This window comes from Phoca vitulina, unplaced genomic scaffold (assembly GCF_004348235.1).
Source record: "Phoca vitulina isolate PV1807 unplaced genomic scaffold, GSC_HSeal_1.0 scaffold5, whole genome shotgun sequence".
Lineage (NCBI taxonomy): Eukaryota > Metazoa > Chordata > Mammalia > Carnivora > Phocidae > Phoca > Phoca vitulina.
In genome coordinates, this window is record NW_022589708.1 from 50,510,730 (window position 1) to 50,528,006 (window position 17,277).

Genomic DNA, 17,277 nt, shown 5'->3' on the forward strand with positions numbered 1-17,277 from the left:
TGTCTTACATGTATTACCAAGGCATCCATTTATTTCCAAACCGTAGCCATTCCTTGACATGCAATCCCAAGCCTGATTGCCTCATAACATTATTTGAATGATTTGTATTGCTCCCAAGCAATATAAAATTAATCCCATAAACAAGTTTTCACAAATAACAAAGGGAAAGACTTCATCCCCATTGCCTCAGCCTCAAAGCTGACACCTGGGAAAACACAACGTAGCTGTCCAGGCAAGCTCAAGAGCACTTCCCTATACCCTATTGCTTGGGAACACTTTTTTTCTCACCCCTGGTTTCCAAGGAGAGGATTTTTCCTTAGCTATATGCCCTTTTAACTCTCTGCACCAGCTGAGGAGATGGGGAGGGGGTTCTGTTAGACCTGGAAAAATTAACAGTCTTGCTCAGTGTGGTTCTCCCAATGTTCTTCCTTTTGGGAGCTTCAAATTTACCCAGGCAGACTTTCCACTTCTCCTCCTGAGGATCTGTCCCATGGGAGGACTGGAGGCCTGCCCTGGGCCAGAGTGCTGTCACAGGTAACTGTCTCTGCCTAATCTCATTCGCTGATTCATTTGGCCCATGGACCCAGAGCCACGTCCTGCAGCTTCTACCAATAATAAAGTGATCTTGTAGCCATTCTTAGATACACATCTCCAGTTGTTCAGGGGCAGAGGGGGATTCGACTTCGCAAGGGCCCCTTCAAAGAACTCCCCCAATATCACCTACAGCTTGTAACTTCTTCTCTGTCTGGGACCAACAACGCTTGTCCATCTCTCAAGTGAGGGACTCCCTGTCTTCTGCTTCATACGACAAACACCATCTCACAGTGGTTTATGAACCCAGGCTCCGATGTCAGCCTGTTGTCCTCACTTGTTCCCAGGCAAATTTAGGCATGTTTCAGTTTCCTTAAATCTGTCACCTTCTCTAAAAATGAGTAGTATAATCTCTTACTCAGTGTTATTATGAAGGTTAAATAAATGAATCTATGTAAAGCACTTAGCATCAGGCCCAATACATAAAAGCATTAAATAAATATTTATTATTATCACTCTTACGGTCTGAACTGTGCCTTTGCCAAATTCACATGTGGAAGCCTTCACCCCCAATATGACTATGTTCGGAGGTAGATCCTTTAAAGAGGTAATTGAGGTTAAATGAGATCACCAGGGTGGGGCTCTAATCTATTAGGACTGGTTTCCTCGTAAGAGTATTAAGACACGAGTGAGGTGTCCACAGAAAGAAAAGGTGATGTGAGGACACAGTGGGAAAGTGACCAACTGTAAGCCAAGAAGGGGGGGCCTCAGGCCAAACCAAACCCGCCGCCACTTTCATCCTGGACTTCCAGCCTCCAGAACTGGGAGAAATAAATATCTGTCATTTAAGCCATCCAGGCTGTGATATTTTGCTATGGTGGCCTGAGCAGACTAAGACAATCACTATTGCCATTGATAGGATTACACCTCAGATTCACTATCAAAACAACTAGGCAAAATACAGGTAGATGAATTTTTTCATTTAAATCAAATTATCCATTATAACTTTTTTTTTTTTTTAACAAGGTCACATATCTAAAGTTTTGTGAAGATGATCAGTCTTACCAAAGGAATACGACATAGTAATTTCAGGGTCAATATAATTCTACTCTACTTCCTTCTACCATTTCTCCCACTGCAAGAGCCATGCGAGCCTGACTAATGAAGATCCTACAGCGCAGAGATGGTTAGTTGCCAATGTCCTACTCTCTCTTCCATTCATAGTAATAGGACCATGATTTTTAGTTAGACATATGGCCACATGCAATCAAGGTTGTATTTCTCAGAATGTTTTATAGCAGAATGTGGCCATATAACTAAGTAGCTAAGTTCTGGGTTATGAGGGATAGATAAAAATAGTTCATTGTATTTCTAGAATATCTCCTTAAAAGGGAAAGACAGGCCTTCTTTGTCCCATCCTAAATTCTAATACCTGGGATATATGAATATGATTACTAGATTTAGTTGTCATTTTGGATTTTGAAGACAAACCATCCTAGAGATAGCAAAACAGTGGCCGGGGAAGAATTGGGGCATCTGAGGATTGTGAAGACTCCAAAATAAGTCTACCTCTGCATTTCTTTGATGTGAAAGAAGGAGCCCTCTACTCTTCCAAAGCACTGTTATAGTTTACTGTTGGTAGGAGACACTTCCGGAACCCCTCCCCATTTTCCCCTCTCATCTCTGAGTTTACCTACAGTTTTGGTATTTTCCCACCCAAAAGCCTGTGTCTCTCAGCTTTTCTGACTGAGGTCTTTCTCTGGCCCCATGGAAACTTGCTCAGCAGACCATAGACACAGCTCAGTACAAGGGGGTGATTGGCACTCTTTGAGGTTATCCTCCACTAATGAGAAATAGTCCCTGTCCTTCCAGAAGACAATTCTGAGACTGTTCGTTCCTCTTGGTTTCTCAGACATCTCCAGTGGACTTGAGCCCCAGGTGAGCTTCCTAGAATCACCAAAATCCTGGTCTCCGGGTCTACTCTTGGAAGAACCTAGCTAACATACTATGAAGTCACACCACAGATAATGTAGCTTAACCCAAATCAGCTGATTACAGCTTGGCCAAGAACAGCTCAGATACTGCTCTACAAACACCAGACCCAACTTGGCCAAATGCAAGAAATCCCAGGAAAGGAACAATTAGAGAAGGGTACAAAGAAATGTGAAAATGGATACAAATGTTTAGTTATGAGAGGCTCAACTTAAGAACCAAAGGGAATAGACATGTATCAGAAACTAACATCATCCCTGATTAAGTCTGATCTTTGTCCCTTGCCAGTTCTTGACAATATATAACCAAGGCAGATTAGAGCGAAGTCTGAAAGAGCCTCTCTCTCTTCTGTAGAAACCATCACATCTCCTCAAATGGGTCCAATTTATTCTCACCCAGAAAACATAGGCAAGAAGAACATCTTTATTTATATACCAGGCAGAAATGGGATTCTGACTCTTGGTATGGACTAAAAGGATAATCTACACAATAGCAATAATCAGATAGAAACTGAAGACAATTATCCAGATTCTTCAAATAAATGAAACTTTAGTTCAACAACTTTACAGTGAAACATTGTAATACATTCTGATAATCAAACTCTGTTTCTCAATAATCAATCTTCCTTAGCATTAAGACTCATTTTTTTCAGATCCTGGCTGATACTTTTGACGTAGGCAAAAGGTTTCCAAAGAAAAATGCTGTTATGAATCCAATGATTCATTGGAACATCATTCTAAAAATTAGTTCTTTCAAAATTGGGTCTTTCAAGGAAATGTATGTTTTCAAAATAATTGTCCTTGGATCACTAAATCTGGGTATGGAACATCCTCCCTGTCACAGGGTTGAAAGATTCTAATGTTGTGGAAGGAACTGGTGACAGTGGTACAGTTAATAGGGCCCTACTTAAGAAATAACTGGACATTTCTCTTGTTTTATGAGGCAATAATTTTACTCCCTAGTAAATAAAGACTAGAGAAAATTGGATCACTGCCAAAGATATAACCTACGCTATAACTAGTAGGGCTGTTCCATTTCTCTTACCCGCCTCCTGGAGGTCATAGGGCTGCTTACAGGGGAACCTTTTCTGATAACTTTTTCTGAAAAATCACATTAAACAAATACCAGCCTAACAAAGTAAAGATGTAGTGCTTAGCCTTCCACAGATGACTTACAGAGCTGACTTTCCAGCTTCCAAAATTCACTGCCCTCATTATTACCAAACTGTATCACTGCCTCTTAGGTAAACTCTCCAAGAAACATTTAAGTGTTTTATACCATTGTTTGTAAACACCAATACAGGAAAGCTTAGGGGTGTCTTGGGATTCTTGGCCTAAAAACAGAGAAGCCTCCATTGAAAAGAAGGGGATTACTGTGCATTTGTTCTCTATTGCTCAAATAAACAAGCATTAAAAAGAAAGTATTTCACAAAGCAATGAATCCAGTGTATTAGCAAATGTATTTCCCACCCAAATGCAAATTCTAAGAGACTCTTTCTTGAAAATCAGCTATTAGATTTCTTTTTGCTTATCTGGCTCAAAACAGTTAATCTGCCCAAATATATATATATATTTATTCATGATACCAGAACGGGCCTTACAAAAGTATACAATAAAGTAAGTATACAATAAAGTGGCATGATCTAATAAAGCCAGTGGCCAACTCAGTCCCCTAGAACAGTTATTTGTGTTCTCCATTAACAAATTGCACCTAGGAAACCTCCCTCAGTCACTTCCAAGTTTTCTGATTTAATCTGTTGATGGTCACCTAAGAAAGACTGGCACCAAGTTTCTGAAATAGCAGAAAAGTCCATCACTAAAGAAAGTTTACCAAAAAAAAAGAAAGAAAGAAAGAAAGAAAAAAGAGAAAGTTTACCTTATATGTAGGTAGCCCTTTATACTCATAATAGAGAAATCAACTCATCTGAACCAGGTTCTATTTGGGATTAAAATAACTGCTAAAAATTTTCAATATGCATTAATTATGCCCACAAGGATATTCTACAGGAATTGTGAGTTTCTAATTATAGTGCTGTGCTTTGAATTTACTGATTGACATAAATTTAAAATCATATCACAGTTTTAACTCATTTGCCCTATTAAATGGGTTTGTGGGTTGATATTATTATCCTCCTACATGTCTAAATACTTAGCGCAGCTGAAAGGTTAAGTAACTTCACCAGCAACACATGATGAACTCTTTTGTTTCATTCAAGCCCATTCTCCTTCTGCACCTGGAGAATGAACTCCATTCTCTTCTATGTAGTAATTGTGTCTCCCATGCCCCTCCTCCACCCGGACTCACAGAGCGCCCTGGTCCATGTCTATACTGCTATATTGAAGAAGGATCTGGACATTCTTGAGAACTCATAGAGGATGCTTCTAGAGAATCCAGAATGCCTTACCTCACTCAGTCCATGACATCCTCCACTTTGTAGCAGGGAAGTCCCTAACATTATGCTTTGAGGCAGCCCGTCCTTTTTCTGCTCTCCCTCTGACCCACTATTTCCATTATTACTGGAAAGTCATAGAAACACAAAACTAGGCCATACCAAGAAAACAATGGCCTCCTCCTTGGGATACTTTTACCTCTCCTCTGCTGCCCTTACTTTCCCAACCAACACAAACTCCCTCCTTCTTTCTCTTACTCTTCTTTCTCTTACCCTAGCATGTTCCCAAAGCTTCTTGCTATCTATGTTTAGTAAATGGATTCAGTGACTTCATGAAATTGAGATAGGTAGGAAAGACCCTTGGTCTCCTGACAGAGCCCTATTCCCTTTTATGCATAGGAAAGGAGGAGGGTAAAAGGAGGTGTGATGGTTAATTTTGTGTGTCAACTTGTGGGCTATGGTGCTCAATTGCTCAGCCAAACACTAGTCTAGATGTTACTGTGAAGATATTTTGTAGATATGATTAACATCTATAATCAGTTGACTGTAGGTGAAAGAGATTACCCTGAAGAATATGGATAAACCTCATCTGATCAGCTGAATGCCTTACACACAAAAACTAGGGTCTCCTGGTGAAGAAGAAACTCTGTCTCAAGACTCTAACATAGAAATCCTGCCTGACTTTCCAACTGAGGCTCACCCTACGGATTTTGGACTCAAGACTACAACATCAACTCCTACCTGGGTTTCTTCTGCTGACCTGCCCTTCAGATTTCAAACTTACCAGCCCTACAATCACGTGAGCCAATTCCCAGTTCCTTAAAATAAGTCGCTCTACATCCGTGCATCTGTGTGTGTATCCTATTGGTTCTCTTTTTCTAGAGAATTCTGATTGATACAGAAGACAACAAACATCTTTGGAGCATCTGTTACGTGTCAAGAACCATGATATCAAGTTATGTATATTACCTCACTTCTGGGGGTAAAACCTTCTATAAGCAACCATTGAAAGACTGATACATATATTTTTTTCAGCTGTCCCTCACAATGAATTATTCCAAATATCCCTAAATCATCACCCAGCCTTCGTCACTAATGCTGTGTGATGTGGTTACCCATCACAGCTGCCACCTCTCCCTAGGGAAAGAGTCCAAACACAGCAGCACGGAAATGCATGAACACAAGCCCACAAGAATTTGAGGCCTACTATACAAATGAAAAAGAAAACTCCCTGATAGTCCTCTATAAAACACAATATTCAAGAACAAAACATAACAAGTAAACACTGGATACTGCTAAATATTTAACAAGATAAAAAACTGCTACACAGATTCCATTTTAAGATATGTTATTTTACACTTTCTAAAGGGGAAATAAGAGGAGGAATGTAAAATACTATATAAAAAGGGGAGGCACTTTGCAATTTATGTATTCTCTGAGGTCAATTGCCATAATTTCCCAGAAAAGAAAGAATCTCAATGCCTAGTTAGAGGGAGAACGAAAGAGGTGGAGTGGCTTGCATGCTATTATGTATGTGCCTGAAGCATAAACCACATTTTACTTTATTCCAGGGAGAAAAGGGCCTGGCTAATGGATGCAGATGAAAGACTTTAAAACCAACAGCATAACTGGGATATGTTTCAGCGAGTTTTTCCCAGTGAAAGAGAGAGAGATTTTACCTATTTGACCCCAGGCTGTGCCTCCTTCCCAGCTTCTAAGTATGAGCCGGCACCCAGCAGCAGACACAATAAAACCAACAACCATAGTGAAACGAGGACCACGTCAGTAATAATAATAATATCACCCACCGTTCACCGGGGCATTGTTTTGTGGACTCAATCTCATTGTTTTTAAAAAATTTCTACAAATTAATAAAATGTAAACTCCAAAATAAGTAGAGGTGCATAAAGAAAGGCATAAAGTGCATAAAGAAAATGCAATTGCCAATAAAATTAGAAAAAAAAGTTCGACCTTGCTAATAAATAATGTGAATTAAGACAAGACTCAATGTCCATTGTATTGTTTGTTAACGAAAATATCCAGTGTGGGTAAGGGTGCCGGGACACAGGCACCTTCATCCACTGCTGAGTGTTGGAAACTGGTAAGGCGTCTCTGGAGAACAATTTGGCAAGTGGGATTAAAGACTTCAGGACACGCATACCCTTTGATCCAGAAATCCCTTTTCTTGAAACTCAACCTCAAGAGTGATAAGCATGTGTACAAAGACTTGTGTACCAGGGTCTTTTTCGCAGTATTTATTGAGTGAATATATGAATATAAATTAAATGCACCAAATAGGTATTTAGCTTAATGCGGCACATCCATGACGGAATACTCTATTTAGCCAAAACAATGTGCTTTAGCAAAATACTTAGCAATGCCGAAAAACACTAAAACATTTTCAAGTGATAAAACAAATGTTTAAGAACATGTTATTCTTAACGATTGTGGCTTGGCAAAGCACACTTCACTTTCCCTGGGCCTCTGTTTCATCACCTTCGAACTCAGGAAGTTGGACTGAATGATGGCTGGGATCCCTTTTCATTCTGAGATGCAAATGTTCTGCTTTCTACCTGGAAAGGTTTTTGGGGTTTTTTGTTTGTTTGTTTGTTTTTTCTGCACTTAAGAGATAGCCAATAGTTTTTGGCATTTACACTCTGGACCAGATCTAGGATTACTCCATCAATAGATGCCACTAATTCTAATTGTGTAAATTTCACACCAGGTGAGACGCAGTTTGAACAGGTGGGAATAGGCAGCACCCACCTTTGAGCTACACCATGAAGACAATTTAAATTCCTCTTTTTAAAAAATGATACTATTTCACAAATGGTGCTCACCTTCCCTTTTAAGTCTCGTTATTGGTCAATTACACCACCATGCAAATAACTTGAAAGAGTTTGTATCAGTCAGTGTTCCCCAGAAAAACTGAACCAGTAGGAGATAGATGGACATAGGTAGATAGATGATAAGTAGATAGATGGTGCATCGGGCCCACGCATTTGCTCTTGCCTTTCCTCTCTTTGCAAATCCATGTACCCAGATGTATGAACCGGTGCATTTATTTTAGTGAGCCATAATTCGAGAAGGATGGATATAGTTAAAAAAGTAGGTTAGAACAATGAAAATGGTCTGAATTCTTGAAAACATGTCTTACTAAAACAACTGCTGTCACTTATCTAGTTTTCCTAATTCAACGGATGGGGGCTTATTCAGCTTTCAGAAACCTCATGCTTATAGTTTGGTTACCTTGGCACTGGGTGAAAGACACTTGTAACAATCTTGATCATACTGTGCAAACCAAAATACATATGCCTTCGTGTAGCTTGTTGACATCTCAAAAAAGAGGCTCTTTGCTTAAAGTTTGGAGATAACCATTAAATGTCTTCCTTAAAAAAATGTGTGTAGGGCGCCTGGGTGGCTCAGTTGGTTAAGCGACTGCCTTCGGCTCAGGTCATGATCCTGGAGTCCCTGGATCGAGTCCCGCATCAGGCTCCCTGCTCAGCAGGGAGCCTGCTTCTCCCTCTGACCCTCCCCCCTCTCATGGGCTCTCTCTCTCTCATTCTCTCTGTCTCAAATAAATAAATAAAATCTTAAAAAAAAAAAAAAGTGTGTGTATATATGTATATAATATGTATATGTGTACAACATATATTAATACATATATGTTATACATATATATTATATATTATACATATATATTATGCATATATATTATATATATTTTATATTATATTATACTATACATATATATTATACATATACATATATAAGTGAAATGTATATATTATATATTATCTTATACATATACACATATATTATACATATACATATAAATTATACATATACATATATAATTATTATACATAGTATATGTATTATATATATTTTTTACATATACATATATATAAATGAAATGGCTTACCATTTAATGGCAAACAATAAGTTAAAAAACAAAATCAGAGGCTCCTACATTTGATCATTTCCTCACTATTTCTTAGCTATCTCTGAATTCTCAGATTGAAGCCTAAGGTCTACCTCAGTAGTTCATCCTTAATCTCTCTCCTGGCTCAGCACCAGCTTGCTCATCTCTCTATTGCTGGATTTTGCCTCCACAGCCAAATATAGCCTATGTTACCTGCCCGGTCAGTGTAAGATAATCAAAGAAGGATTTATTTTGCTTTTCATGAAGTCATAAAAATTTTCATTTGGCAGATCTCTTGAAGATTTCCTAATCTGACTACTTATTTTACAGTTGATAAAACCAGGCCCGGAGAGGTCAGGGAATTCATCTACCAGCACACAGGTAGCAGCGCAGGGCGGAGCCTGAGACCATCTGGGCAGGGAAACAAAGTTGCACATAGTCCAAGCTAAGAGTACTAAATAGTTGATGTGACAGGAGACTGATCACAGTGAAAAGGAAAGTGACATCATACTGATCAAAGGAAACCAAGCCTGGTGGCAGCTGTGGCCACCATTTGACAGCTCCACTCTATCTGCTTCTCCTCTCCTTCCAAGCACTTGTGGGATTGTGCTTCTTGCTTTCCCTGTGGTTGGCCCGGGGGGTGGGGAGGGGGGATGCAGCTGGTTCTCCCCATTGGGTTGGCAGTGACAGGTAGCCTGTCACCTGGGTGCATGGCTAAAGACTATAGGCCATGATATCTGTTCTTTCCATTGAGTTTCCACTGAGTTGGAACTGACATGTAACCCACCAACCTGAGTCCCTGAGGAGGACTATGAAGACACGAAGTGAAAGTCTCAGCTCCCTCATGTGGGATCTGTAGAATAAAAATGAAATAAGCCTTTGTTATTTTAAATGTTGCCATTTGGGGAATTCTGTTAATTGCATTATAACTTAGCCCACCCTGACCACTATAATCATCCCACTGCTGCATAGCTAATTTACTTCATTTCTTATCTGGCATCTGCAAAGAGAAGAAGCAGCAGCAATAAAAGTTGAGAGTTAGAGGCTATGCAGCATTCTGAGTCTGAATTACAGTCCCATCACTACTATATGTGTAGCTCTAAGTTTCCTATAGAGTAGGGATAATAGGATCATTTGAAAGGGTCATTATGAAGATTAAATGAGCTAAGATACAGCAAGCATACCAGAGTATCCTAAAATTTTTGAAGTACTCAATTAACTGCTATTTCCTACTATTACTGTCAGAAACGAATTCTTCAGAGACCCAGGCCAGTTCTGTTTCCATGACACCACCTGACCTCACATTCCCTACCTTTACAGTGCCTGCTTTTTTCCCTGAATGGTAACAGACGGGCGAGAAATGGCATCACACTGCTAGGATAGTTTACCCACACCACAACCCCAGCTCCCACCCTGGACAAGTCTTTCAACAATCAGTAAACTCAGATCTTCAAGTTTCCTCTTCCCTCAGCTACTTAAATTTTAGAGCTGGAGCTATATATCATTCCGATTGCATACAAAAATTCCTAAGTCAGCAAACTAAATGCTACTACTAATGGCTTGAGGTAGGCTAGTCGGGTAACCAAGAAGATTTCTTTAGAAAATGTTTTTTTCAATGTATGATTTTTCTTTTATATAGAAGAATGCAAGTTGTAAGATTGTGAGGAGGTGAGAGGAGGATCCTGAGTCTAAGGTCAGGAACAAGACAAGAATGCCCACTCACCACTTTTACTCAAAATGGTACTGGAAGTCCTATCCTGAGCAATTAGGCAACATAAAGAAGTAAAAGGCATCCAAATCAGAAAGAAGTAAAATTGTTTCTATTTGCAGATGACATGATATTATATATAGAAAACCCTAAAGAGTTCAGAAAAGAAAAAAACTATTAGAACTAATGCACAATTTCAGTAAAATTGAGGATACTAAATCAACATCAAAAATCAATTGCATTTCTATATACCAACATCTAATTACCAGAAAGATAGATTGAGGAAACAATGCTATTGAAAATAGCATCAAAAAGAATAAAATATTTTGGAGTAAATTAACCAAGGAGGTGAAAGATCTGTATGATGAAAACTATAAGACATTGATGTAAGAAATTGAAGAGGACACAAATAAGTGGAAAACTATTCCCTGTTCATAGACTGGAAGAATTAATATTGTTAAAATGTCCATACTACCCAAAGTAATCTACAGATTCATTACAATCCTTATTGAAATTTCAATAGTATTTTTCATAAAAATAGAAAAAAAAATATTCCTGAAGTTTGTGTGGGATAAGAAAAGACCCCAAATAACCAAGGCAATCTTGAGGGAAAAAAAAAAGAACAAAGCTGGAGGCACCACACCTCCTGATTTCAAACTATATTGCAGAGCTCTAGTAATAAAAACAGTATGGTACTGGCATAAAAACAGACACATAGATCAATGGAAAAGAATAGAAAGCCTAGAAATAAGTCCATGCATGTATGGTCAATTAATTTTTGATAAAGGAGCTAAGAATATGCAGTGGAAAAAGACGGTATCTTCAATAAATGGTGTTGGTAAAACTGGACAGCCACATGCAACAGAATGATACTGGACTACTATCTTACACCAGACATAAAAATCAACTCAAAATGCATTAAAGACTGACCATAAGACCTGAAACGATAGAACTCCTAGAAGAAAACATAGGGTTAAGCAATTTGACGTTGGTCTTGGCAGTGATATTTTGTATTTGATACCAAAAGTAAAGGCAACAAAAGCAGAAATAAACAAGTGGACTACATCAAATTAAAAAGCTTCTGCACAGCAAACTATTGACCAAATGAAAAGGCAATGTATGGAATAGGAGAAAATATTAGTAAACCGCATATCTGATAAGGGATTTATATCCAAAATATAAAAGGACTTCATACAACTTAATAGCAAAAAACAAATAATCCAATTAAAAATGGGCAGAAGACATGAACAGACATTTCTCCAAAGACATCCAGATGGCCAACAGTCACATAAGAAGTTGCTCAACATCCCTCATCATCAGAGAAATGCAAATCAAAATCACAGTGAGATACCACTTCACACCTGTCTAAATGGCTAAAATAAAAAACACAAGAAATAACAGGTGTTGGTGAGGATGTGGAGAAAAAGGAGCCCTCATGCACTGTTGGTGGGAATGCAAACTGGTATAGCTATTGTGGAAAACAGTATGGAGTTTCCTCAAAAAATTAAAAGTAGAACTACCCTACAATCCAGGAGTTACACTACTGGGTATTGACCCAAGACATACAAAACCACAACTCATAGGGATACATGCACCTTGTTTATTGGAGCATTGTTTACAATAGCCAAACTATGGAAGCAGCCCAAGTACCCACTGAGAGATAAATGGATAAAGAAGATGTGGTATATATACACGATGGAATATTATTCATCCATAAAAAAGAATGAAATCTTGCCATTTGCAGCAACATGGATGAAACTAGAGAGTATAATGTTAAGCGAAATAATTCAGAGATAGATAAATACCATAGGATCTCACTCATATGTGATTTTAAGAAACAAAACAAATGAGCAGAAGATAAAAAAGACAGACCAAGAAACAAACTTTTTTTTTTAAGATTGTATTCATTTATTAGAAAGAGGGGGAAGAGGGAAGGAGGTGGTGAAGAGGGGGGAGGGGCAGAGGGAGAGGGAGAAGCAGACTCCCTGCTGAGCAGGCAGCCTGATGCAAGGCTCAATCCCAGGACCCTGGGATCATGACCAGAGTTGAAGCCAGATGCTTAACTGACTGAGCCACCCTGGTGCCCCCAACAAACAAACTCTTCACTACAGAGAACAAACTAATGGTTACCAGAGGGGAGGTGGGGGGGGATGGGGGAAATAAGGGGATAGAGATTAAAAAGTATACTTATCATGGTGAAAAAAATTTAAAAATAAAAAAAGAATAAAATCCTATCATTTTCAACCACATGAATAAACCCAGAGGGTACTATGCTAAGTGAAATAAGCCAGACAGAAAAAGACAAATATCACATGATATCACTTACATGTAGAATCTTAAAAAAAAAAAAAAAAAAGGAAAACAGAAACACAAAATAGAAAAGCAGAGAAATAGGGAGAGGTTGGTAACAGGGTTCAAACTTTCAAACTTCTCAAATAATTTTGAGTATCTAATATATAACGTGGTGACTACAGCTGATAACACTGTATTACATAATTGAAGTTTGCTAACAAAGTAAAACTTAAATGTTGTCACCAAAAAGAAAAAGAAATATAAAAATGTTTTGTTTGGTCTAAACATGATATTAAATCTCTACTCTTCCCAAATCATGAGAGAAAAATACCAAAATAGTTTAAAGTAGCACAGGCAACATTTGAAATATAAGGTAGAAGAAGGTAAGAAGTATATGTAAAATGAGAAAAATGTGTTGACAATTATGGTATTAAGTTAACCCTGACATTCTCTGAAAATCATATGCCAAATAAATGTATAAATGAAAAAAAAATCCCAAACTATCTGTTACAAAGTATTTCCATGCCCAATAACAGCAAAGGCAGATGTTTGCGTTTGAAAAAATACAATTTGGATAAAATTTTACCACAAATTTAATTTAATTTAAAGAGAGAGAAGTTGACAAAGAGGTCTCAGAAGAAGCAGATTTTCTCAAGTAGAAATGAAATGTTGACAGAGAAGATCCCCAGTTAATAAACATAGCCACCCAGAAAGAATGGGTTTAGGTGATCAATGTAATGATGACACAGAAATCATGGAATTGACCTTCTTGAGATGTTAGTAGTTTAAATTGCTTTGCAAGTAATTACTAGAACTGTTTCAGCCCACTCACTTCTTTGGGCCACAGAATTTGCATTGACTGGTTTTGCTCTTTTTTTTGTTTGTTTGTTTAAAGATTTTTATTTATTTATTTGAGAGAGAGAGAGAACATGAGGAGGGGGTGGGCAGAGGGAGAGGGAGAAGCAGGCTCCCCACTGAGCAGGGAGCCCGATGCGGGGCTCGATCCCAGGACCCTGGGATCATGACCTGAGCCGAAGGCAGACACTTAACAACTGAGCCACCCAGGCGCCCCGACTGGTTTTGCTCTTATGGACACAAGAAGATAGCATCTTCTTACAAGAACTGAGTCCTTTCCATGAACAGTTTCCTCGTGGACAGACTGTATCAGGCCTTCTAAGCTCATGACTCTCTCATTAGGTCCACCCTGAATGATGTAGGTGCTGGACTCGGTGTTCATTTCCATGGATAATTTAGGATACACCTTCACACATTAGGTGTTTCCAAAATGAATTAGAGTAAGTTGGTTTCTCACCACCTCCCTTTAATTTTATTCATTCAAAAGTAAAGATCATGTTTAACATGTAAAGTGACCTGAGTTGGGGCGACTAAGTAACCAATTAATAGGATGTCACTTATAAAACATTTCCTTCAATAGAGCAAAATTTCTCTAGAATAAAACTATTTCTCCCTGTACCCCCTGGCAATACAGATGGGCAAAGCTGAGGTAGTGTGGGCACATGAAACAGTCCATTAATTCACAGTCTTATGAAGGTCGTCAGGAGGTACGACATGCTTGCAAAACCTAGGGAGACCTTGGGCCCTCGAAATAAGTTTAATTCTTCATGCATCCACAAGTTCTTTATGATTTTATCCTCTGTCTGACACATAAACTCACTGAAATTTCTCCCCAGACCTCCCCACTTCACCCCCCACTTTCCCTCTGTTATTAGAGGTTGTTTCACTTTAAACAGCTATTACTTTGCATAATATCTTTTTTTTACTTTATTTATCCATTTAGAGAGAGAGAGAGAGCAAGTGGGGGAATGAGCAGAGGGATAGGGAGAGAATCTCGAGCAGACTCCTCATTGAGCACTGAGACTGACACAGAGCTCAATCTCACGACCCTGAGATCATGACCCGAGCCGAAATCAAGAGTCTGGTGCTTAACTGACTCAGCCATCCAGGCGCCCCATGTGTGTAGGATCTTAATATAGAGCCACAAGCACCTGGACCATGGAACCCCAGTTCAGATCAGCTGGGAAATCTATTCTTTGCTTGGTTCTACTTCAAATGTATATTTTTCATGCTTTTCCTTCTGCATTTGCAAGAACACAACTATCCTATAGGCTTTTTTTTTTCTCCTTGTTATACCTGTTTCTTCACAAGTGCCAGTTGATAGAATACTTTTCCTAACGTTTACTCACTTAGCTAAGTTTATTTCCACCAGCTACGCTTGGTCATGTCTGTTCACCCCACACAATAGCTTTCCTTATTTCATCCATGTTGACATTCAACACTTACAAACATAGCAATAATACAGTTCTTTCCATATTAAATACTGTTCCGGAAATGTTAACATGTGTTCTGGCGGGGAGGGAGAGAGGGAGTATTTGGTTTGTAAAAATTTGGAAAGCACTGGATTAAACAACGGGTGGCTCAGTCGTTAAGCATCTGCCTTTGGCTCAGGTCATGATCCCAGGGTTCTGGGATCGAGCCCCACATCAGGCTCCCTGCTCTGCGGGAAGCCTGCTTCTCCCTCTCCCACTCCCCCTGCTTGTGTTCTCTCTCTGGCTGTGTCTCTCTGTCAAATAAATAAATAAAATCTTTTTAAAAATTTAAAAAAAGATCTTTAAATGTCTTTATTGCAGGTTTTTCTCCAGAGTTTTTAAGCTGTAATGTGCACTGTAAACCCTGCAAGGTGGGATATAGAATATATAATTCCATATAATTTATGACCTGGTTTTTTCCTAACCTGGTTTACTGTGCAAACCTGGTTTACTGTTCTTTTTCCTATCCTAGTTTATGGTTACAGAAGCATTGCATATGGAAAACAGAGTACTAAGTTCGGCAGCAGTTTATTCAGGATTACCAAATAACGCTCCCTAAAATAACTCCATTAATGACCTATTTGACAGTCTTTTTGCAATGGTTATGATATTTATCGATACTATGCCTTATACTAAAAGAGATTTATGATGACTTCAAAAAATATTTTTAAATGCCATAAAATAGAAATTAAATGAAAAGAGAGGTATCGGAGTGAAAAAAAAAAAAAAGAAAAATGCTAAAATAAAGCCAGAATGAAGGGGTATATAGAATATAAAAATGTATTCTAGAACATCTAACGCAGAAGCTAATAGGGGTCAAAATTGGCTCTGAGCTTACTGACAGTTCAAATCAAAAAGGGAAGAACAATCATTTATGAGATTTATAATGTCTATGAGATCAAAACACAGCCGATGCTTTGGAAAAGCATAATATTCCCTATATTCTGCAGACTGAGAAATTTTCTCTTCAGGATCTTCATAGAGAACACAACGTGTGGGTCCCAAACCCAGCTACATGTTAAAAATCACCTGGGGCAGTTTGTGAAATACATCTTTTCAGTCCCCACCACAGAATGACTGAGTTAGTATTTTTAGTAAGTTCTCTCATGGGTCTTCAGCCAATCTGGAAGATCAGAAATCAGAAATTCCTACTTTGATAGAAAATATCCTTAACAATGTCCTTGTTAAAGTTGTTGGAAAGTTGCTTTAGGCCAAGATTTCAGCCTCACAAGGAAATAGATACTTGGTCAATTACTTGAAAATATTCCCTTAATGTATTTTCAATTGTCTCCCTGTTAATGGCAGAGAAATCTCCCATAAATAAATATTATAATTGAGCCCCACTTCTGTGAAAGCCTGTGATTCCATTACCCAATTGAAATATTCAATAAAGTCAGTGAATATTTATTTGGAAAACACTCAGCTACAATAAAATGCAACTTAAAAACAAAAACTTCCATTTATAAACATACTCTCTTCTCTCTAACTCAAAACCATCAACATTAATTGGCGACAGAATTCTCCACTTCTGAAAGCTATATAAACAAACACAGATGTCAAACAAGAAACAAATTGATAGGATACACAAAATTATCTCAGTTGCCTTACAAGGTGACACTGAATATATTAAACAAAAGTTGGAAAGAAAATTTAATTTACAAATCTCACAGGAATATTGGTTTCATATTATAACAGTTCTTACGCTATGAATTTTCCCTCAAGAAGGGAACGCCAATGGAAAGTAATCTCTAGAAATTTTCACACTCTACTACAAAACAATAAAACAGATCAGAAATGATCTAATCAATGTTGGAAAAAAACATCAAAATAAAAGTGCAGATTTGCATTCCTTCTGGGGCTGCTTAAAATTGCTTAGTTTTGAAAGAGGAGGAATTGAAGTTTTTTAAGGATGTCAACAGACACGAGGAAAGTAAGGATGGCTCCAGAGAGTGACAAGAGCTCTATCAGCTTGGGGTTAAGAGGGCCTGTCACCACAAATTGCTGTTGTTTATTGAAAATGCTAAGGACTACAGGACATTGTTCTTCTTAGTTATCTCAAGTCCAAAAGAGCAAAGGAAGGAAAAACCACAATGATGAAAGTGACAGGGAAATA

The 17,277-nt window shown here is 38.3% G+C and overlaps 1 long non-coding RNA gene across 1 annotated transcript in view; it reads right to left on the reverse strand.

Annotated features, from left to right (window-relative positions):
• LOC116631320 overlaps nucleotides 1–9,688 on the reverse strand; it is a 55,352-nt gene extending 45,664 nt beyond the window's left edge. The window contains exon 1 of the long non-coding RNA XR_004299162.1: nucleotides 9,629–9,688. This is a non-coding gene — a long non-coding RNA (uncharacterized LOC116631320). The remainder of the gene's footprint in view (nucleotides 1–9,628) is intronic.
• Between the last annotated feature and the right edge of the window lie 7,589 nt (nucleotides 9,689–17,277).